We start from the raw sequence: 26,056 nt of genomic DNA, 5'->3' as shown, positions 1-26,056 counted from the left end.
AAAAATGGTTGCCAGCAGGGGTGTACATGTAGATTTATTAAATACACCTTGTGCGCCACCTAGGAACCAAATCTAGAACCCGACACTCGAAATTTTTGCTCTGTTACAATCGTACCCTGTTACAATTGACCCCACTTTCCCCTACTCTTGAACCAAATTTGAGATCACGTGACTGATTTTTTTACGATTAATGATAACGATGTTTAAAAAAAATACTCATTTCTGGAACAAATATTTTAGAGATTTGCGAAATGGTTTTCGTTCAATGTTTTATAGGTGGAAAAAAAAATCTTGTAATGCATGATTTAATTGTTTCTAAAATATTATTAAGAGATTTTTTTATTTACTACTAAAACCAAACTCTGCATCTTAAACCCAAAAACATTCTTTTAGAAAAAACAAAACCACACATTACAATGTAACAAAAAAATATTATAAGAATCAGTTTATGACTGAGATATTTACACTATAAATTCGTATTTTTTCTTTGATTTAACAGTAGTCAAGAAAAAGAAAATCCAAAAAGGAACAGCGGGAAAGTAATTCAATATCATGTACAAAATGTAAAAACTCCTCAATGAAATTTTAAAATATATATCTCAAAACAAACCAAAATAGAACACAGTTAAAAGAAAATCCCCAACTGGGAAAACTGTTTATTTAACATCAAAGAACGCTCAAAACCTTGCACTCTATGTCCATGAAATGCTGTTTAACCACATAACGGTTTTATACGAAATTATTCAAATCTGAATATCAACTTTAAAAAATCTCCAATTGCGAAACACTTTCAAGCAGCAATTTTAAAATAAGATGTCGAACAAAAAATATAACACAACAATTCCCAGCAAGGACACCAAGTAAACATTTCAGGTTAATTATTTCGTGACACAATAGATGTAAAGCATGCACACGCTCTCGGCAACCAGTCTTCGCCGAAAGAATGATATTTTAATTAGATTTTTGGTTGTTCCAAAGTTAAGAAAGAATAGTCGGAAAGGTGTTAGCATTAATAATGCGTAAGATCTATTTAAATGGCATCTTAAGTAGGTTATGGTGCAGGAATAATGATGGTTGGGAACAATACAACTTGCTTATGTTATGCAACATCTTCACAGTGATATTATCTTTGATTTCTAAAAACAAAAGTGAATAAATACAAGGTTGTGATTCAAAACTGACGAGATCAGAATATAAAATTCAAATCATGTAATTAAGCGGAACTGGCTGTCTTTAATGTTGAAATGATATCAGGAGCAACTTTTGGCTCTAATTCATAATTGTGGGAACAAAAAATGATTAAAAAAAATGAAAAATAACTTCTTAAATTATAGAGAAACAACTGAATTTTTTTTGTACAAGATATTTTTATGAATTCAAATTACCTTTATTAAAATAGATAACGGTTTATATCAGAGGCCTTCAAACTATGGTTCGCAATAGCAGGTTTTGCATTTTGATCATGTTTTAAAATTTGCGAATGGAATAAACATTGCAAAATAATCAGAAAAATATAAAAACTGACTTGCATAATTGAATTTTATTTTAATTTAAAACCGGTGTTGAAAATTAGTCACATTTTTGGTTTCCGACAACCAATGTTTAACTCCGTAGCCTTGTAATTTTTAATCCAACCCAGAAGACAAGGTAACTCTTGGATCAAGTATTGAAACAAATTAGTTTTTTGGGGAACTTTTTGAGGGAACTAACACGCAGTACGCACTCAGAACCGTCAGTTGTTTCGCTTTTCCTTTTTTTCAGTTGAAAACATTTTAGTGCACCAATGGAGCATAATTCAATTTTGCGTGAATTTCAGGATATTCTTCATTATAAGTAGATTCGGTCACTTCGATGATTTAGCTTTTGAAATTCTAATACAGCATAAATCAGGGCACGGAATTTCCTCTCGTTAGCACGCCATTGGCGACCAAATATTTAAAGATGGAGAGTAATTTTTATCTTAATTGTTGTGTTTCAAATCAAACTGCAATTCATATTTTTCCCCGAGTGGTGGGGAAAATATTCGAACGCAATTCCGGTAAACCTTCGAGAACGCAAGATTTGAAATTCGCTGGAATGATATACTCAGAATTTAAATAAATGAACCCTCCTAACAAAATTTGGCCCTGACAAGTTGTATTTTTTTTGCCGAAAGGCAGTGGTATGATATTGGATACATTGAAACCTAATAATAGAAATTTTATTTAATTTTTTTTTTTTTTGATAAATATGTTTTCAATAATTATGTTTCAATTTTTCTACATCCGTTCATAGTTTTGGTTACCAAAAAGATATAACATTTGTTTACATTTTATAAATTGTTCATATTTTTAGTGAAAAAAGTGGAGATTTTTTTCCAGAACTGAAATTTTTAGTTCAGAATGAGTTTTAATTTACTTCCATTATGTAGGAATCCTTTTTAGGGTCGATTCTAAAAACTCATAAGATTGTTTTTCTTTTGACTTTCTAAGAATAAATTTTTTAGAAAGAATTAAGAATATCACGTATCAAAGTCCTTTTCATTTCAAGACAGACTCGAAAGAAGGGTAACAAAAAACCACATTTTGTTTAATTTATCAATCTTTGTTTATGACAAATATTTTAGTTACAATATTTATCTTGACATTTTGCAATTTATTTTAGATTATTATACAATTTTTCAAGTTTATTTTCAGACATTTATTATTAATATACAAAATAATAATAAAAAAACTGGGTTTTTATTAATTATCTAGGTCCAAGTGGGTCTGGTGTCTATGTTTTGCCTCTTAAATAGTATCTAATATTCAGTTTCTCAAAAGTTTTGAATTGGAAATCCCTTTTTAACTCTGAAAATGCTTTAACAAACCTATGCATACATAAGCAGCAGTTATATGGATATCATTACGTGTTAAAAATGCAGTAAATAGATAAATTTTTCGGGGCCTCGACTGTGGACTACAACACACAGCTAAAGAAATTGTACTTTCATAAAATCTCTACTTCTAACACTATATGAATGCACTTTATCAGAAAATCTGAAAAACAAACGAGGCAAAGTTGTATATCAATTGAAGATAAATAAGTAATTGCTGTTACAATAATAATTTCAGTTCAGTTCAGCTTCCTTCTCATAAAATTTTATTTCCCAGAATGTTTTGTATAGCGTTTAGAAGCAGAAATCTCTGCTTCTAACACTATATGAATGCAATTTATAAGAAAATCTAAAAAACAACTTATGCAAAGTTGTATATCAATTAAAGATAAATAAATAATTGCTGTAGCAATAATACTTTCAATTCAGTTTACTTCTCTGAAAATTTTATTTCTCAGAATGTTTGTTTATTCACAGATGTCAGTTTTGTGAATAATCAAGAAGACTTTTTGTTTGCATAACGTACATGCATCAACAAGTCTTATAATCACACTTGGGAGTCCGCTTTAAATGGATTCGCTATGGGGAATGGAGAAAAAAAGTAGCTCCGTGGGTTACCCAAAAAGAATTCCGTTTATAAAAAGTTCTAAAAGCATCGTTGTTACTTAAAGGAAAAAAAGTGACAACGCATGGTTGCAAGATCATTGATGCATTTAAACGTTAACAAATCCTCGTGGTAAGAAAGGAAGAAGTAATAGATGTTTTCATTGGGGAGAGAGGCTAATGAATCTATTTGGATAAGGAATGAAGGAACTCTTGTACCAAAAAAGCTATAAAAAGTTCTTAAAAAAATCAAAATTGTTTTTTTCAATAGTAAGAGCAAAGCCATTTTATTTTTAGATAAATACCTATTTTTTATATGCAAAATTTATTTAAAATAATTAAATACAATACCATAACAAGAAAATAAATCAGTCACTTTTGAGGCATTAGGTGATTAAAGCTGCTGAAGTCAAATAAATAAATCAGGCGTTTTGTAACAAATTGTCTAAAACACCCGATAATAAAATGTTGAATGTAAATCTATATTCAAAAATAATTTAATTTATAAAATTTAGAATTTATGAAATAATGTTTAGAGCAATATAGTCAAAAGTTTCACTTTTTCAAAGGTGACATTTTTACATTAAACTGTTCCTTAATATTGTTTCATAACTACTAACTTTTACGCATTTTACGCAAAATTTATGTTTTCTATTTATTTCTTAAAATTATAAATTTAATGTAAATATTTTTCACCACAACTACATATAAATTAAACATATGAATTCTATGATGGCATGTTTGAACTCGAAATACAATACAAAATATATTTCTGCTGATAATCGTAATTCAATTTTCATTTTACTACCACTGGAAGAAGAAATTCTCGGAAAGATTAGAAGTCTGCGGAAGATCTGAAGAAGATACGAAATTCAAACAGCACAGAAAAATATTTTATTGCCTGCATTGAAACAGTTTCATTCAAAAAGCTCTCCCGAACAATTGAAAATGTGGTTTGATTCTACTGTTCTTAACTAAAAAAAAAAAATATAAAAAAATATAAAATTAAAAAAAAAAAAAAAAAAAAAATTAAAAAAAAAAAAAAAAAAAAAAANAAAAAAAAAAAAAAAAAAAAAACTTAAAAAACTAAATTTAAGAATTTTTGGAAAAAATTCAAGGTACTTAATAACATAATATATAATATGATACAGCCTAAATTTATCAAAGCATTTGGTTGTGTAGCCAGCATAATTTAACGTTGGTGCACTACTTCACAAATTTTTTTATTTAAATCATAAAAATACATTGATAGTATGCAAAATGAAAAAATTTGCACCATGAATAACTTTTGACTTAATGATTTGGTTTTTACGTATTATTCAATTTTAAGTGTTAAGGAAGATAACTTGAAATAATGCTAACCATTTAAGATTACCAAACACTAAATGTACTTTTTTTCTGAATAAATAAACCAAAGGTATTCAAATGGTTAAATTAAACAAATCATTTATTTTCATTCCTTTTTATAAATAATGAACTTACTTAAAATTCATTAATATCGAGGCAACAAAATTAGACAAAGCTCTGTAATTTTCGGCAAAAACAAATCAGATGGCATAGACAAAAACTTTCCGATACAACTTCATAAAAAAACATCAGGAAAAAAAGGTAAATTTACGGCACAAGCAAACTGAAAGCCAGTAAAATGGTAATTTTCTGCGATAAAGTTCCGCAAAATGCTGGTCGCATTCTTATCTCTAATGAAATTCTAATAACTCTTAATGGTTTTAGGGCAAGAACAGCAGCAGCAAAGATTTCAGAAAAACAAAACAAGAAAACACGATTTAAAAAAAAAGAGCTATTATTACCCAGCATACGACCCGAAAAGCCACCCTCGGGTTAAACAAGGTATGATCTTGTAACCTTTCGAAGGGATGGTCCAAATTGTAGATCTCAAGTTCTGGAAACGTGTGTGGGTCAGTCACCTTAGCTGCTGCATAGGTAAAGATAAAGAGTAAAGGGTAAATGTTGGGTGGTTAAATAATAAGACAGTTTGTCTTTTTTACATGTTGGAAATATAACAGTTCATTTGGTAGGGGGGAAATGAAATTGTAATGACGTGATGTCACGATTACTATTGTTCAACCTTTTCGATCACTTCCTAGTGCATTATATCTAATTAAAACGGAGTCGGATGAATATTCTTCATTATAAGTTAACATTTAGTCTTTTAAAACTGTTTTAAATTACTAACCTTAAAATGTTCGTGTCTTTACCTTGAACTTTATCATCAAAAAAAAAAAAAAAAAAGGAAAAGAGTATAAGAGGTAGAGAGGTATGGTACTTGCAACAATTAACAGGTTAATAAATAAAATTACTTCCTTTTGTCAGTCAATATACATTTTTTTAAAGAATTTTTTTATTAAAATATATGTTGCCATTTATTTCTCTTTATTGCGAAGGTGAAAAACAAGCGAAATTACATTTAAAAACAGCTGAATTTCCTAGGTTTAGAAACTTGTAAATGACATTTCTGTTGATTGTTTAAATAATACGAACAACTTCCTGATATGAATGTGCAGAGAGCAAAATAAAAAAATGTTAGCAGCTCGTAAAAACTTTTGATCTAATTATCGGATTTTCACGTATTTGGACTCAGTCTTAACGGTTGGCGAGTCAATCCTTAAAACTACTAATTAGTGTAGACGATATTTCAAATCAAGAAATCAGATACAAAAACGTATTTTATTTAAACTAACATTCCTTTTCTCGACTGATACGGATTTATAATACTCAAAATCTGGGGGTAATCACAATCAAATAAATATGGCCTTGCCACTTGCGTTGGCAAGAAATTTTCCCAGATATGCTTATAGGCTTACTGAAACATTCAACTGTAACTAAACGCTCGGGGTTAAGTATTCAATATCTTATAGAAATCAAAACTATTCTATTTATATGATACGAGGCACAGTAGTTTTATTTCTGGGACAGTTACCTGCCGACCAGTGAGAAAAACGGCTTTAAGTAAATCTAAGTAAGCTGATTAAACGGTGCTATCTTCTTAGTTTTACAAGGAAAAAACACAGAGAAAAAAAGAAAACAATCATACGAGGGACTTCGAAAGTGTGGGATCCATGTTTTTTTAAAGAAAAAAAAACGCGTTCGTTAAAAGAATAGTTTTATTGCATACTAATAAAGAAATCAGAATAAAATATGAAAAATGAAAGTTAAAACCTCCTTAAAAGGAATCAATCCTTAAGAATTCGAGAACTAAATTCTTCAGCAATAGCGAAAAAAAAATAATTAAAAACTTTTAACTTTATGGTAAGTACATCCGGTCGTAAGCCCAATAAAAATATTTTTTTTCAACAATTTAAATATTAGACTAAAAGTACATAAAACTTACAAGATTTCCAAAAATATAAAAGAAAATAGTAAATCATTTCCGCTTTAATGATATATAGAGCATATTAAAGTGAAGGTCGCATATAAAGTATATCTCTGATTCCTGAAAATCCTCGAGATTATTTATCTTTTAATTGAAGAGCTTAGTGGAAGAACCGACTAAGAGACATTTAAAAAAAAAATCGAGATTTTTCGGGGAAAGTTCTTATTTTAGTTTTATTGAAATATGTAACATTAATTTATATTGCTAAATCTACTCATTCCGAAGATACTCAGAGAAAGAATCGGCTAAGTGACAATATTTGAGTATTCATCGGGTGGAAGAACCGGCTAAGTGACAATATTTGAGTATTCATCGGGTGGAAGAACCGGCTAAGTGACTTGACGACAAATAGTCAATTGAGAACGCTAGAAAATTTCTTGCTTGGCATCGAACGCTAAAGCGCGGGGCGAAAAAAAAAATTACCATAATCAACAATTTTCTCCGGTACTTATACCTTTCGATAAGCTGTATAAAACCTATTTCCTCAGTACCCATAGTAGATATCATAATGCGTATATTAGTATATATAGTACATATTAAAACAGCACCAATTAACTAATATAATTAATACCTATTACGAAAAAGTTTACTATTTATCGATTATTACTTTCAAATTGTAAATAAGAAGGTGCTCATCAACAATCTTTAAGATGCTCGCTTAAAATATTAAGTGTTAAATTCGAAATGATAAGCGTGCTTATATGCTTGACAAATCTAATGGCAACTTTTTCATAAAAATCGGTATGGCTCTGTGGAGACAGATTAAATCTACATATACACGAAACACAGAGATAGATAGTTCTTTATTTTGTTTCCTGTTAGCAGAGATTGCGTGCTGATGCACATTATACTTTTTGTAAAAGCAAATCAGAGCTCTATTGGCATCGGGCTAATCACGAGTGGTTTTCGTGGTTCTTATCTCTATGGTTCTTACCTCTTTAAGTTTCACTTAAAAAAATTCTTCATGATGGTGAATATGACTTCGCTCTTTAAACAGGTGTTCTCTTGTTTTCGAAATTTAACGCTAAGAAGTTAAAAATAAAAAAAGCTGCATATTCACTGAGTAAATTAGTGTTTAACGGCAGAAATTCGTGAAGTGATTACCTAAATTATGAAACATGAGAATTGCGTAGCTAATCATCAACGCGTAGTATACCATGATAGAATAAAAAACAACTTTATTTTTTTAGTAGAAAAATTGTAAATAATTTGTATTGGGGGGACTGGAAAGAAATGTCTTTTCGGTACATTTGATATTTGTTACCAAGATTTTATTTTTATTAAATAATGTATTCATCCTCATTAGCAACAACCTTTCAATGCCGGATCAAAAATAATCAAAATGGATCGAAAAAAATTAATTGGTTTTTAAGACTAACGAAAATTTAATGCGCCGAAACGACATTACTTTCCGCTCCCCCTTATATTCCAATAACTATACCTAGATAATTTTTGTATTAAAACTAATTAAAATACTTTTATTTAATTTCAGAAATACCATTATATGTAAAAAAATGACCCAACATTTTGCAAAAGTTGAGCTCACGCTGTCTCTGAATCGTTTTTTTTAAATCGGTTTTCGGACTAACAAGGCTAGATAAAATTTGATACCAGTTTGTTTCAAATTAAGGTAGCTAAAATATCATTCTATAAGCCAAAATATATGGGTATTTATTTGATTTTTTCAAACAAAATTGCATTTGATGAAAAACAAAATCATCTGTGAAAACATAGAAATGATACGCACCAAATTCATTAAAATCTTCCTTTATAAAAGAGTTAGAATCCAATAAATAGATCCCAAACATTTTGAGAGTTATGCCTTCACAAACATACTAAAAATATAATGATTGAACGAAAAAAAACAAAAAGGAGGAACTTAAGCTCTCATTTACTCAAAGTCACTGAAGTGTCACTTAGTCGGTTCTTCCACTAAGCTCTTCAGTTATACTAGCTCAAAATGTGGTTCAAGGGGATGAATTTAATTTAAATAAATTTCACACCGACACGCGCAATGGATGTACTCTAAACTTCAATCTAAGCTTTATTTCGCTCCATTTCAGTTAATGTTTAGATGTATTTCATTTTCAAATAATAAAAAAAATAAAAAGAAAGAAAGAAAAGTAAAATATATCAAAAATGAATTAAAGAAAAAAACACTTTTTTTTAGAGCGAAACTCTTTTATTATGCATTTCTGTTGTACAACTTAATTGTATTTAAAATATGTAAACACACTGCATATTTTTTAATAGGATAGTCATAATAAAGATATTCTTAATTCTATGATAAAAATACGACGCCAAGGGCCTAGGAGATTTTCAGAAACAATATTTAGGAAGTACTGAAGAAATGTATGCAGTAATTAAATAAAATTTAAAAAATTATAACTTACCCTAAAAATACGGATCGTAAATATTGATTTATCCAAGGATACTACAATCACAACATTGATTGGAGATGGGAGCACTATAACCAGAAGCACCATTTTAAAACTGTGCAGGAGAACGTTATAACTTAGAAAGCGCTTTTGAAGAAACCACACTATAAAATGTTATTTCTGTGTATTAATGTTATCCAATGAAAATTCGAGAAATTCGTTACGTATCTATCTTGAAAAAATATCAATCAAATATCACCTTTGGCAAAAGTGCGGCTAATCATTATACTGAACCGTCTTAAAATTATACTATAAAAGCCGCCTTTAGATAAAAAAACCGTTTGTTTGGCGGACCGTCCTGTCCTGAACCGTGTGCCATTGAACTTCACATTCAATTTAATTCAATCCCGCCTTTAAAAAAGCCACGTTTTTTGTTAATTAAAATCTGAAAGAAAATACATTTTGAATTTGCAAGTTAAAAAAAACAAAAGATATCGTGTTTCTAAAGATCATTTACCTCTGAAATGTAAATTTCTTTTAGGTGTTTGATTTTTAAGCAAATATTTAACAAAAAAAATCTTAAAATCATTATTTTATTGTTTATAAGAATGCACGTTTTTTCTAAAATGATCCAAATTAAATAAATGTGCAAATATGTTATATAAAAAAAAATAGTAACGAATAAATTTTTGTAGCTTTTTACTTTCGAAATATAATTTTTGATTCAACAAATTTTTGAAGAAAGGAAAAAGCATAATATTAGTTTATTTAATAGAATCTAATACGTCTTATATTATCATAAATGAAGCGAAAGAAAAAATTTTAGAGAAGGAAATTGATTAAATTGTGCAGCTGAAATTCATATATCTCGGAAATCAGTATCTTCATAAAATAACATTAATTGCACTTAATTTCCTGTTTTTTTGGGTAAAGCATGATCTTCCTCGCAATAAGCCGTATGATGAAGTTAAGCTCGCAAAACTGTAACTAAATCATTTTATGTAAACAAAGTTATTATTTTAATCTAAGAAAAAATACAAAATGGAACCAACTCCATAAATATCGAAAACAGGAAAACCCGTGTAATTAACCTATCGTTAACGAAGCACATATGATTTTTCTTTGAACGTGTAATATTAAACCTTTCTGTAAATTTTAATTGATTTAAAAGTTAAATTCAGGAAAATAAAATTACATTACCACTACAGTGTAGAAGATTATTTAGCTGCAGTGCTAAAATTTGTTTCATTTTTCAAATTACCATGGTAATTTATAAACTGCTGAGGTAATCTGTACTCGAAAAAGTAAAAAGAGCTTTGATGGAACAACAGTTTCTGAATGGTTTAATTAAATTATTTTTCGATATCTAAAAAATGAAGTTTCTGCAATCAAATCAGAATCAATAATTTTAAAATTATTCTTTGAATTTTATTCAGAGTATTTAATCTTATTTTTTCTTTATGTTAATTTATTCTTAACATTATTCTTCGTAAATTTATTCTTTATAATCGGTAAATACAAAGAAATACCTTGGTTATATTGATAGGAGTTCATAATGGAAAATATACGTTAATGTAATTTCTAAAAAACACCATTTTGTTCTTATAGGTTTTATTACCTAAAATTAATATTCTTAGTTTTATTCAGTTATTAACCATGATATTTCAGTTTGGAGAAGTGAATATAAATCCAATTTCTGAACGGTAATTTATTTACAGAATAAATGTTTAAATATTTTAAATTACACAAGAAACATTATTACAGCAACTAATTTAAAAAAAAAACAATTAGAAATCCTTAAATTTACTACCAATCCTCTAAAATCCTAATTATAAATCCTCTAATAATCCTTTGGAAATTAAAATAAAATATTTAAACGAACTTTTTGAACCTCCAACTATAAATCTACCGAAAACATTTTCTTTATTAAGCACCGAAATTATACAAAAATTTACTGTTAGAATTACAGTCAATATACAACTATCATCATTTTAAGCAAATTTTGTTGAGGTTTTCATTAAAAATTAACAGAATAAATATCTAAAGATTTTAAATTACACTAGAAACACACCTAATTATAAACCCCAATTAAAACTAATTATCTATTATGCCATTTTCTGAATCATTTTATATTTTTTTTCATAATAAATCACTTTGTAAATTAAAATAAAATATTTCTTTCTGAACTTCCGACTATACGCAAAGGAATTTACGGAAAACATTTTTTTATTACGCTCCGAAATTATACAATAATTTAGAACTGCAGTCACTAAACAACTATCACCATTTTGATGATGGTGTGATGTTGTTAATGTCATTTTTTCGAGTAATTAATTACAGGAACCTTAGGTCAATCCGTTCCGTGACACAGAGCTTTTAAAGCCGGTTCCAAGCTGTTCTGATGATGCCGTTCGAAAACAGACAGAAAAGTTTAATCAGTTTCATTTTAAGAGAAGATTTGAGACATTATTTACATCTCTTTTTGTTATAATTAAACGATTTTGCGCAAATTCAAATGTTTTGAAAACAAACTTTTCATTCTAGTACAAAATATTTTCTAACGCTGCATAATTATATAAAATTTTCATTTAGAAATTGAGAATTTGATCGGTGTATTTTAAGTATAAAGGTCAAACCACTTTTAGTAAGAATACTCTTTACGCTTGTAAAAATCGCGAATTGTATTTTATTATTCCTTAAGATTTATAACTCTAATCACTGTAGTTTGATTTTCTGATCGAAATATACAAATATTGATAAAAGAATTATCAGTAAATAAAGAATAATGACGTCACGAGAAAATTATTCATTGAATCAATCAAACAATCAACCGTTTAACGAATAACAACTGCTAACGTGCAAACGATAAACTTCTCAAAAGTTGAAAAAATTTGGAGCAGGCTCCAAACGCTACGTTTAGCGGAACAATTCCATTCATATGGTATATAAATCGATGTTTGGGCACTAAAAATTGAGATTTGTGAGACTTGGTACATGCCTATATGGAAGTGCTAAACCCCTTTATTTATGATGAATCCTTGATCCTTGTACATAAACAAGTTTTAAAAAGCATATTTCAGTATGTTTTCAACAAACTACTGCCAACAGACTGTTACAAACTGCTGTTACAGAATATTAGCACATTAAACGGAGATCATTTTGGAACTTTATGCTCCGGCACAATATTATAAGGTCGTACCATCTAAACTGTACAATAGTACATCGAGTTTTGACTATCGTAACGTATATTTAATGCATAAATATGGAAGAAAATGTATTCAGCAACTTTCAGTAATTAGAATCGAAGATTAATTCTATAAATTAAACGCTAATTCTCGAAAATTGTTTGATAAACTAATCGAACATTTTAGAACACAATTCCGAGTAAATGTTTTTAACACAGTTAGTATGGTGTAGTATGAGGTATCAAAAATTAACCAGCTGATCTAAAAAAAGAATATAAGATATACGTCATTGTTTAGATATTTTAATAAAGTGGAAATTTAACTGTTATTAGATTAAGAAAACTAATTTGTTATTATGAAAATATAACCCTAACTAAATTGTCACATTATTATTGTCAACTGGAAACTTCCTATTTCAACCATTCATTATAATGATATCGACAACTTATTTTTATATTTAAGCCACCAATAATAATTAAGATTACTTTTGCTTCTACATGAATGAATATCTGAATACTTAAGTGCGAAAAACTAGTTTCAATGACGTCAAATTATATTCAATGTCAGTTAATAGATTAATATAATCAAGGTCAATATAAGAATAGTTTTTAAACCCTTCAATTATTACCGATTTAAATTTCAAATACAATCGAACATACACGTGGACATTAAAAAAATATGGAAGTCTAATACTGTCAATTTTTGTTAATTTTACTTGCAGATGATGCATCTAAATTTAGCCAAATCCTGTCAAAATGCAACTGAATTCAGTGTATTTCGATTCAGTATTATAAAAACTATTTCAAAGTTCTTAGAATTACTAGGAAGATGTTTATTAAAACTATACTACTTAGCGCTCGTTATTTCTACGGTAGCAAGAGAATTTAACGCAAAGAATGTTAGAAGATTGACATAAAATAATTACAGTTTATTATTTAGAATAAATTAAAATTTTATTTGATACTATTGTATTTTTTTAATTGCGAGAAAAATTTGGAGGTTACTTTTAAAACACTGAATGAGCAATGTATGGTACAGCATTGTTGTGTTTACGTGACTGAAACCGGTTTACACTTGTTTACGTCCGTGTATCAATGGTTAACATTGTACTGCAATAAATTAAAAATAAAAACAAATAGGAAGTATATAAAAAATCCCCTGAATAAAAACCCATTACATGTGTGTTTAAATATAAAAATATTGCATATCAACTCGTGTAAAATAGGTAAGTACTATTAAGAAACTGCAGGAGGCTAGTAATTTGGTCTAATTATTATAATATATTAATATAATACACGATATAACAAATATTCCATATTTATATAAGATATCGACTAATTTATCCAATACACAATACGATCGAAATTAATCGAATTGTCGATTTTTAAAAATACAACTTTTTTTTATTTCTACCCACTACTTATTTATCTATTCTTGCTATATTCTATTGGTTTTTTAGCATATTTTTGCGTTGTTCTATACTTAACATATACTATCCACTCATGTCAAAATTTAAAACAATGTTTCTTGTCAGGCAACAATAGCCCAAAATTTCGTTTAGATTTCAAGGAATAAGAAAAAACCAAAACTATGTTTGTAAACAAATAAAACTTCAGACACAATATCCAATCAATTTTCGTTTTATCTGAAATAAAACAAAATAACTGAGGATATTACCACAGCATAACCGTGGCCTTCAGGCAAGGTCGAACCAAGGCCTTCTAACTACCCACGCAAAACAATTTCGGCAAAATTTAGGGCAACAAATCTAATGGAATAAGAGAACAATTTGAGGAAGTTATCAGCAACACATTAATAATTGCTATTATCACTTTTTGGTCTGAATAATTTTACTTCTCGTACAATAAAAATGAAGATTATCAATGATACAAACGACTGATTAACGGGCTATGGCCGTTACGATAAAAATTGATTAATTTTAATTTTTAATTAAAACTGATTTTTTTAATGGAGTTTAATAAAATTTTGTGAATGAACAAGGTAAAAATATAAAATATTCAGTCATGGCGAATTAATTTCAAAGGGTGTCAAGTCAATTCGTCGTGAGTGTAATTCGTCGCGAAAACAATTCGCCGTGGAAACAATTCGTTGCGGTTACAATTCGTTTCTGCGACGATTCACCGTGAGCACAATTCGTCGCAGCGAAAATTCGTCGTGAGTAAAATTCGTCGCGATGGCAGTTGGTCAGGGTCACATTTCTTCGTAAGCACAATTCCTCGTGGGCACAATTCGTCACATGCACAACTCGTTGGCAGAATTCATCACGAGCACAATTCATCGCAGGCATAACTCGTCGTAACAACAATTCGATGCGAACACAATTTCTTGCAATTTCGATGAAATACATCTATTTACGAAGACAAAACTTGAAATCACCTAAAAGGGAAGGGTTTTGAGATTTGTTTGATATTTACAAGGGGGGAGGAGGTGTGGGAGCAATAGTTAACATTTCTCTTGGTTAATCAAAATACTTATATTAGTCGTAATATCTCAAGAAATATAAAATTTTACTCATCACTGTCGTTTTTGAAAATATTCCAGATTGTTCTTATTTTTTTAGGCTTAAGAATTCTCTAAAACATATTTTTTGTAATTATTTTTGTTTCTTATTTTTCCTTCATTTAATTTCAGTTTTTGCAGCGATATTTTTTTAAATTCAAAAGATGAAAAAAAAGTTACTACATTTATTTGCCACATATGAAAATTAAAGATCATTATAATAAATCACAAAGATTAGATTACATCCCTTTTCTTTTTGATCTAAAGATCGAAGTTTTATGCACTACGCTGCTATCTTATTTAAATTGAGCTAATTAAAAGCTGTAGGTAGCAAATAAATTATGAAATAACACATTCCCTTACAAAAAATACAGTAAAAGATCGCTATAACTAGTACGGCATATTACGATAAATCAGTTATTACGACAAACTTGCAATTCACCATTTACCAATTTCAATTATTTCACCATTTACTAGTCAATTTACTAATGATTTGATTACTGTATTGTTGATTGGAATCGATTATTTTTAAAATCAGATTAAAGAAACGATTACTAACTGTGAAACTAACAAAATTTTACCGTTAAAAAGTGTGAAACATTGAATCTTACTGGTGGTAAGGCTATATGAACGTGAACCACGTGGACGATCCCTAAAATTTAACTACTGAATTTTGTGATTTTAACTAGCATTATTAAATAAAATAGAATATGTTGGAAAATCCAGGAAAAAAAAAACTGTTTCATTTAGTACTCACCGATAAAACTGATCAAATTTATGCAATAAAAAAAGGCAATCCTCCAGCCCATAGCAAGGTGGTGGCGGTAGTTTATTGGAACAGAACATAAGTATGGGTTAAAAATACCTCAGCAATGATAACACAATTTATATTGGTAACAAAACTCAAAAATTTCAAAATAGGAAAACACTTTTCTGCTCCGGAAATTACAAAACTATGTTTTTAAGTTATATCTCCATAGAAACACACAGACACACAAAAACAGTCTAGATAAAAGCATCGTGTCCTTGATATCGTATTGTTTTTAAAACATTTTTTTTTATTTAAATAAATATTTTCATAAAACATCATAAAATTTTTTAAACGCATGGTAGAATGATGAAAAGGATGAAAGTAACCTTGACATTTAAATATTTCTCTCAAAAATGCAGTAAACTAGAATTCCTCCGGCGATTTTTTTGACATCTTTTTATTCTTTTATGATATATATCACATAAAAGCAATGATATATGAGTGGTCATATAGATTTACAGTTCGGTCAATAACTCTTTCAGTCTCAAATAAAAATGGTTAAATGGAAAAATTCAGATGGCTTGAGATATTTATTTATTTTTAAATTGATTTTTTTTTCATACGTATACAAATGCAAACTAATCCACAGTTTCGGGCTCTCGCGGTGTCACGATGGCACCAAAAAACACTATTTTTTATTTTATTATCGCTATAATATGGGGAAAAAAACGAAAATGTTTTGAGTGGAAAAAAAATCCGTTCGACAAACAAAATTTTGAAGCAATTAAAAAATTCCTTTTTTTTTACCAAAAATTTTATTTAGTTCATTGTGTTTACCATATAGTTCCAGGAAATAAGAATAAGTTTAATCCGATATATTTTAAAGTTGCAAGCACATTCGAGAAATTATGATTACAACGAAATGAATTTGAATACAATGAGAAATGCAAAATGTTTGGCAATCAATTTTCCAATATTTTTGTTCTTAACAACTGTGGGATTTTATGTATATATGGAATTTTATGTATTCAATTTAGAATATATGCAACGAATTAAGCTCGATAATACTCAGAGAACCACGTTTTAATAAAATAAAGCTATACAGAGATGGAAAAAATTGATAGTTTCTGATACTACTGAATTTTTTTCTTATCTAATCCAAGTTTTTGTTTTCATGGAGAAAAAGACAGGGTAGCTCAAAAATAGTTCTGTTACTCCATTCAATCCAGATTTTAATCACTTCAATCCTTTTGGTACTTTTTTTCTACATAATTTATGAGAGGTTCGAACCATAATATAATTTGCGGCAATCTTAGTATGGTTGAACTGTAATAACACGATACAGTCAGAAATCGGTCACCTGTCTAATTTTTCAGAACTTTTTTTATATTTTCAACAGATATTCATCAGAACTTTATTTTATAATGTCTTTAGTGACTAAGAACATTATAAATGGTCACATGCCTTTTTAAATAGTATACGGTAATGACAGTCAAAATTCTTTTAAACTCAGATTGTTAAATCTTTTCCATCATTAGGAAAACTCTTTTCTAATTGAAACGGAAATCCCATAATGATCAAAGGCTATACATATGTTATAGCGTGGCTTAGTTAAAAAATAGCGTCGCGTCACCCTGAATTGTATGTGATAAAGAATGAAAAAAAAAAAGACTCTTGATAAGAACTGGATTAAACCACTTTGCTTATAGGATATACGGATGAGAACAGTGAAAAAAAAATGCAATTTTTTGAAGTTATTTCACTTCAGTTCCAACAGCATTAAAAAAAAACAATGGATTTTACTAATGTTCTCAAATTTCACGGACTGTGAAGTTTTTGTTTCTTAGCTTTTAAAAGAAGATTTTCACCTAAAAAAATTTCTTATTATTGTGCTAGTGTTACATCATTTGAAGTATGTGAAAGTGATTCAGCCTGAATAAGGACTCCCACATCGCTATTTTCCCGGCTAACAACAAAAGCTATTGTTCTCAATTTCAGCTAGAAGAAAGAAAGAGAGTTAGACCTCAGCCTTTGTTTCAAATGATACCAAATTGACGCTAAACCATTTGTTCCAGATTGAATTTATGCTTTTTTTTTCAGAAAAATCATTTGTCACAAACAAAAAAACCGAATGAATTTCCAAGAATGTAAGCTATAATTCAGTTTAAAATTTCCGAAGCGTAACGTTTTTACTCCCTTTTAAATAACTGTTGAAAAAAGGTTATGGAAGCTTTCACACACTTTTAGAGTTTTATAAAAATAATTTCACAACAAAAATTTAAAGAAAAAAATATGACGAAGAAAAAAAAAGAAAAAAGAAATGCTAGTTTGGATAGATTTTTGTGAACATCTCAAAAACGTATTTGCTTAGAAAGATCTATTTTTTTCCTATTAAAAAAAAGGAAAAATAATGGTATAGGGCCACTCGGCTACGTTTGATATTTTCAAGTAGTTTCTACGGCATAGTAATTTCCATTAATATTAAAGAAGTTCGGAGAACGAATCTCTCAACTACCGAAGCAATTTTATAATAATGATATTTTTAGTGCTGGTAAGAGCCACAATTTGAATCTACTTGAAATACTTCAATCATTAATTTTAATAACAATGCGATAGTAAATAAATAAAAGTAAAATAAGCAAAAATAAGTGAAGCATAATGCAAGAGCAGCTGATGTAAATATTTAGTGAAGTAGTTTCTAAATTTTACCATACAGATGATCTAAACACTTAGACCAAAAATAGCTCTTGGTGAATAATATTAAGTCGAAAGTACTTAAGGCAATATTTTTTCTTCAGAATTTAAACAAATTTAACGCGCAACATTTCACATTTTTAAGGGCATAGAAATATTGACAAGGCACAATATCTTACAAGACTCTAAAGTTCTTCCCAAAATTGAATAAACATAAATCGAAATTACATTAAAAAAAATTACTCACCTGCGTTTAAGCAAAAATTATTCACTGAAATATTTGAACTGTGAACACTCGAGTTCAATTAACGACATTATCAAAAATTCCTTTCTCAAAACTAAATATTTGCTAGACTTCATATTATGATGATCTTTCATTTTACATCGAGAATTATTAACACAGTACAATGTTACAACAGTTCAAAGTTTTATAATGAGGGAAAAACAAAAGACTAGAAACCAACAGAGCAAGGAAAACACTTAAATATACTCATCTTATTCAAGAACCATGACAGCAGCTGTTATTGTAAAAATGATTTGAAATACAGTAAACTGCCCAACCGACCAGTTGTTCTTAATTTAACAGAAATGATTACATGTCAAAATAGTTCGGATGAAAGACCTTAAAATACATAAATAGTTAAAGTAGAAATATGTGGTCGTTTAAAATATCAATAGCGGTACATTTATAAAAAAGTTCAGATGTGTGAGCCAAGTAGTTATATTATTTTAAAGGATAAAAACATTTAAAACGAGCATTGCTATTTGGGTGAATGCTTTTATAAAGAACCGATCCCTACAGGCGAATTCTTCGTGCAGGTAATAAGAAATTATACTGAAAATTGGCATTAGAATGACTTCTAATCCATAGAATTCCATATAGAATTCCACACAAAATAATTCTAAAGCCACACTCATTTTTTTTTTTGTTGGTTGCTGTTATAATTATCTTCATAAATTTTTAGGGTTCATAATTTTCAGGGTTACGATTTTTCAGGTATTAGAAATGGGATTAATTTTCAAAATATCAGGTACTAGATGAGTATTTTTGAGTATTTCCTTTAAAAATTAATTAATAGCTAAAGCTATTTGATTTTGATAACAATATACTAAGAATTTCTGTTTCATAAACTAGTTTGATATGAGACTCTTCAAAGAGCTACTAAAGCTAATAAAGCTTAAAAATGTTTGGAATTTTAATTTAAAAAATATTTTTTATGCTGCCCAAAGAATTTATATTAGTAGAAATATACGCGGTAAATTATTTTTTGTGTTCTTATATTATTAAATTTACTGGAAGTCAGTCTAGAATTCAAAAAAATTTGCTTAACGATTCATTATAAATATTTCATCATTTAGAGTTGTAAAAACTAACTCTAAAAGAATTGAAGTTTTAGTTATTAAGTTTTGTAACTGCCATTCGCAAGTTGACGCACAGATCATTAAAATATTGAGAGATATTACGTGAAATAAAAGCTGCCCAAAAATAATCTCTCGATAATCTAATTCAAAAGAGAGAACAAAAGAAATGAGAAAAAAAAACAAAAAAACAATTGTATCTTTGAAAAAATATTTTTATTATTGAACAAGTAAGAGACAAGTATAGAATTTCCAAGCTATTTATAAAGTACCATATTAATTCTATGCAAAGTCTGACATTTTTCTAAAAAGTTAACTATGGAAAATAATGCAGCTTGGTTAAAAAAAAGACCCATTTTCATTTATAGTTAACTATTTTTTTAATAGATAATGCTTTTTAGACCCATATGAACAAGAAAGCAGGGAAGGTAGCAAATGAGATGGGCTGATTCGGGAGTTTGATTTTCTTGCAATTAGTGAAAAGAATTGGAGATCAAAGATAAATAGGAAGTCGTTGTGGAGAAATCTTCAGAGGAAGGCATGGGCCCACATTGGGCTGTCTGGCCAACGATGATGGAAATGAATGTAGCTTGATTAAAAAACTACTTAATTTTGATTAAACGAATGATTAAGATTGCTACAGTAAAAAATAAAGCGAGACTATGAAAATTCCATAAGAATTAAAAGAATGAAATTTTTAATTTATAATGCAATATATTTATTAAAAAAGATAATCGAAATATAAAAAAAAGTAATATTATGCTAAAAGACATCAAATTATGCTTCAGGTTCATCCTTATATTACTGCTCTCTTCAAGAAGTTACCAAAAATTAACCACAACCTATTCATATTTCTTTTCTTCAAAGACGATAAAGCAAAATCTACATTTTTCTTTCTCTCTCTTTCTCCCCAACAACAAAATGACTCTTGATTTGAATTTGAATTTTATAAAATAATTTGTAATTTGATTTGAATATTCTTAGGGGAATTAGAAATTGATCCTAAAATATTAAAATTCACCTTTGACTAAATTTTTTTAATTTTGGTTAATTTACTGGTTAATAACTTGAAGTTCTTCGCGCGCACCCAGTATTTTGTGCAAGAAAACTAAAAAACAAAGAAACTTTTGATGTAAACTCTTTTATCATTGCATTTTATATCACTTTTAAAAACTATCAAAACGTGGAGATAGTATTCACAGACTGATATAATTTTTTTTACCTTTCTAAAGAGCCTAAAAAACACTAATTTTACGAACATAAAACATTTTTCTTCTGGTTTAAATTTTCAATAAATGAGTTAATTGTAAAAACATAGGCATCAATTCAAATAATTCCTAGCAGCAAAATTATTTGGTGGACCAATATCACGATTCAATAAGGATAAAAAGGGTCGATACTTTCTAATATTGGCTCTATATAGAATAGTTAGATGAACCTAATATTTTATTTCCATTATGCAGCCAATATCGGCTCTTTAATTGTACATTTCATCAGATAATTTAAAGCTACTTTTTAGCCAATATCGGCCCTGTATAGAATTGCTATTGCCCAATATTAAAAAATCTAGACATCCCAATTCAGGATGCATGTTCTTATACGAAAAATAAAACTTAGTCTTGAATAAATAAAGTCATTAGTGGAAGAAAAGTATAACATTTTAGATTTAAAAACTAATTATCTGTACGTATAAAACAAATTTTTTGTGCCTAAGTTATTAAATAAGACTGTTTTTAATGAGAAAATGTGAGTAATGTAAATATTTTCTGTAACTTAATTCACTAAAATGCCACTTCTTCCACTATGTTCTTCATTTATCGTTTTAAGAAAATTGAATCCAAGTAAAAACACTTTTAAAATTAATAATCTCATAAAAGGACGGACACGCATTGTTTTGAAAAAATAAATTTAATTATAAGCATATTTAGTTACAAAATTTACAAACAATAGTTAAGATCAATAAAATATCAAGCAGATGTAAGCTTCTTCTTTGTCCTATTCCACTTGACCAGTCCCATGAACCAACAGAAAGATTCAATCTAGGTAATTAGAAAAATGTTTGAATTATTTGTATTCATTACAATTAAGAATTCATCGCAATTAACTTAAAACTATTTTTATGCTTTTTTCTTAACCTAATTTTAAGAAATTGAAATAATGAAACATATTTTACAATGACAGCGGAGCGGTATGACTAGCTTTAACTAACTAAACAAATTTAAAAACCTTTTACCGATGGTTTAACGGACACTTAAAGAAGAAAAAAACATGAAAATTTAAACATTAAAAAATCTTCCACTTGTTAAGTAAAGAACTGAGTGCATGAAAGTGACATTTTAGTGAAATAAATTAACGTTTAAATGTTGGCAATAGGAAATCAAGACATTGTCTTCGATTTCTTGTGTGCTCTAGCCTCCAATTGGCACAAATCATCATTAAAACTGTCCAAGCGAGTGAAAAAGCAGCTTCAGCAAAAAAAATTTTTTCAAATTTCATATTCCATTTTGTTAAATAATGTGGCATTATTTACCGGCATTAATTAAATAATGTGCATTATTTAATGTGGCATTATACACCCGAAGAATTTTAAGACACTTAAGTATGAAATCTTAGGGCACACAGACGAACAAGTCATGAATATGAACATTGACTAGAAATGTCCATACCTTTAGTTAAGACCTTTAGTCAAGTCCATACCATTATCAAGAGTGAAAAATTTTATTTAGTTAATCATCTTTAACGCGAAAAAAAAATTTATGGACACACCGATACATTCAAAGAAGTGATAATGATAAAAGTTGTAAATAATAGCAATAATGCATTAAATTTAGAAATAAAATATTTTGTTTTTATAACCATCGTTGAACAGCGGACCCAATTTTGGGTTCACAACTAATGTTCAACTCCGTAGCCTTGTAATTTTGTACCCAATCCAAAAGACAAGGGAACTCCTGGATCAAGTACTCAAAAGAAATTTGCCTTCGTGGAGAGCTTTTTTATGGAACTAACCCGCATTTGCGTTACATGAAGAAGAAAAACACGAAAATCTCCCACAATTAGCCTGACGGCAAGAGGACATTAACCCATGATTCGTCTACCACTGAGAATATTTTTACGTCAACACTGTGGTCGGTGCGAGCTGGGTGCGGAATTCGTATCGACCAGCCAACGCTGGGATTTTAATCCGGTTCACCTCATAGGAATGCGAACGCTCTATCCCCCGAGCCACCGCGACTCTATTTTGTTTTGAGTAGATTGTTTTTAGAGCTAGAAAAACGGGTTATTATCGTCGGCCTATGAACTATTTCCTCAGAAATAATCTGGAGATCTACGGCCGTGTACGAACTACCACACTTTAGATAGAGATCTCCGCTCCACACACCTCAACCATATGTGTTACTTTTCAACTACCGGTCGATATTATATGAGAATGGATTCTGAACTAATAAGATGCGATTGGAAAAAGATCAGATACATACCCTTGCGAATTGAGCCTCGTTCTAAGCCTCAACCTACCATAAGGAATTAACTTATCAATAATGAGTAATTAACTGATTTTTTGGCTTGGAATAATAAATGTTAAATTGTATTGATAAAAAATTAGTTAAGACGTAAACTAAGCAGAGATGTTCTTTTAAACAAAGTAATTTACAACAAGATTTATATTACCTTTTCGTAATTTTTAACGGTTTCTTGTTTGGATTTTAACTATAAATTTAGGGGCAAGAAATTAGCCAAAGTTTTCCAAAAAATTTTTTAATGCATCGTATAGCTGTTTCATTATTTAATTAGTGTTAGTGAACCCTAAATTTCATAATAACATAAGTTGATAAATCAAACACGTAATATCGCCAGCGAAAAAAAGTTATTTTGAGATCTAATAATGAATTACAAAAGCATAAAAATTACTTTTAGTAATCAAGTAGCAATAGAAAAATAAACTTACCTATTGTTTTGATTTTTCTTGGCAGCTGGTTTTTCGCCGACGATGAAAGATATCTTTGCACTTACCTCCTTATAATTATTTGAAAAGTCAGACAAAATACTTTTTTCCTAAAATTAATTTCCGGCCGAAAGTTAAATTACAAAGCGGGGAAAATGACGAATGCAACTTCTTTATTATCTCGTATGCAATTTTTCGTTCGAGAGCTTTTCTTTATAAATTTTTTTTTTATTAAGATGCGAAACTAAAAAACTGATCGTTCAGAGAATTCAATTAAACACGTGGTAGTAGTTTTAAATAATATATAGAAAGAACCTTTTGAAACAACTAACATTTTTAATTAAATCTTTTAGAAGATAGGGTGAAACTTTCATCTTATTTTTTATGTAACATATTTGATGATTCATAGTTGACTGAACTTGTCATTAATAAAAGTAATTTCATTTAAGACAATCAAGTACGAATTTAATAATGCATTTAATGAAAAAAAAATTATCCGTCAACTTAAAAAAGAATATATGTTGTATAACTCACATAAAATATTTAGCTTTATTTTGAATACAATTATGCTAGATATTGTTTTAAGCGAGATAGCATAAGTAAAATTTTATGATTAGTTTCATCATGGGATTACAGGCGAAATTAAAGGCACTCGTTATTTTAACGTGTTGGGGAATTAATGGAAAATAAGGTTGTCATGTTACTCTTCTTCCCAGTAATTACTTTTCACCTCTCGGGATAAGTGGAAAAGAAACATTTACTACCATCATACTTCATAAAAATAGTCATTATATGAGCAGAACAATTTTGTGTAGAAAGAAAACACTCTACACAAAACTAATTTGCACAAAAAAATATGAAATTAAAGTAAGTATAAAGATGTTTGTACAGAAACATAATTGAAGGATTTAACTATGCGACGATGATAAGCAACAAAGAAAAACTGCTCAAAAAAAGTGGTGCACCCTTACAAAAAAAAAATAGTGTTTTTGAGGTTGACAGGCATAAAAAATACACTTGAAGAGGCAGAAATGAGATTATGTTTGGTACCAAAAATAACCTCATCAATAAACCTCATAAATTTAATTTTATAGAAGCTCAGCCGTATAGTTGCTCATAGTAGCTTCATATAGCTCAGTCGTACTTTTTTGTTGAAATCGGGTGAAATTATTCCTACCTTAAATGTATTCACTTGCTTAAAGTGTAGAAAAAATAACAGGCACATATCAAAACCTGGTTGTTCTCAGGTAAATTTCTATCAACCTCAAAACAACCTGGAGTGTGAATAAAACAACTTTATATATTTGATTACAATCTCAAGTAAACCTCAAAAACATTTGAAATTTTTGTAAGAGAGCGAATTTCTGAAGCGGAGCGTAAGTGAAGACGTTACTATTTCAGCTAACACTATTTAAAAAAAAAATCAAATCAAAGTTAGGTTTGGCATTGCTCTTTTTTTTTTAAAAAAAAAGAGCAATGCCAAACTAAAGTTTCTATCAACCTCAAAACAACCTGGAGTGTGAATAAAACAACTTTATATATTTGATTACAATCTCAAGTAAACCTCAAAAACATTTGAAATTTTTGTAAGAGAGCGAATTTCTGAAGCGGAGCGTAAGTGAAGATGTTACTATTTCAGCTAACACTATTTAAAAAAAAAAATCAAATCTAAGTTAGGTTTGGCATTGCTCTTTTTTTTAAAAAAAAAAAAAAAAATAAAAAANAAAAAAAAAAAAAAAAAAAAAAAAAAAAAAAAAAAAAAAAAAAAAAAAAAAAAGAGCAATGCCAAACTAAAGTCCCATCTTTCTCAATATAAATATTTTGCACCAATATTTAATTGGAAATAGATTACAAACCATTCAAGTTTGCCACCACTTTCTCACGTTACATAAAATATTGAAAAATGGGACAAGTGACTCGCCATAAACAATTCATTTGTATTTTCTAAATCATATCATTTAATAAATTGTTCAAAACAATGAACGACTTCATAAATGTATCGAATAATATTAAAACTCCTGCACATACAATTGTACATCAACTTGTGCAATAAAGGATTTTTTCAAATGGTAGTGAAATGAAATTTAAACTACAATTATAGACAGAAATATTTTTTAGAGATTTTAACAGTCTTTTAAACACAACATCTTATGATTACTATGCATTTATATGTAAGTTTAAGTTATTTAAAAGTAGTGATGATCAAAATTCTACTAAAATTTATAAATCCTAGAATGAAATATTAAATCATAAATTTTTCTAACTCTTTAAATATAAAAATCTTCCAGAAAACCCAGGAAAATTAGCATCAGTGCAATTTTAAAATAACATCGCCAAAAGTTGGACAAATCGCACCAAATATCAGACATCGGAAAAAA

General features: G+C 28.6%; 1 protein-coding gene across 6 annotated transcripts in view; it reads right to left on the bottom strand.

Moving 5' to 3' along the window:
* Window positions 1–26,056, bottom strand: part of LOC107438138 (serine-rich adhesin for platelets) — a 113,272-nt gene that overhangs the window by 52,268 nt on the left and 34,948 nt on the right. Inside the window, exon 1 of one of the 6 annotated variants that reach the window (XM_071188230.1) lies at window positions 9,242–9,360. The exons of the other annotated variants lie outside the window; for them this stretch is intronic. The gene's annotated coding sequence lies outside the window, so the exon portion shown is untranslated. Of the gene's footprint in view, window positions 1–9,241; window positions 9,361–26,056 lie in introns of those variants that run through there. 6 annotated transcript variants of the gene reach the window in all.

The sequence above is a fragment of the Parasteatoda tepidariorum genome, chromosome X2, assembly GCF_043381705.1.
Source record: "Parasteatoda tepidariorum isolate YZ-2023 chromosome X2, CAS_Ptep_4.0, whole genome shotgun sequence".
Lineage (NCBI taxonomy): Eukaryota > Metazoa > Arthropoda > Arachnida > Araneae > Theridiidae > Parasteatoda > Parasteatoda tepidariorum.
This window is presented reverse-complemented; position numbering and strand designations above follow the sequence as displayed.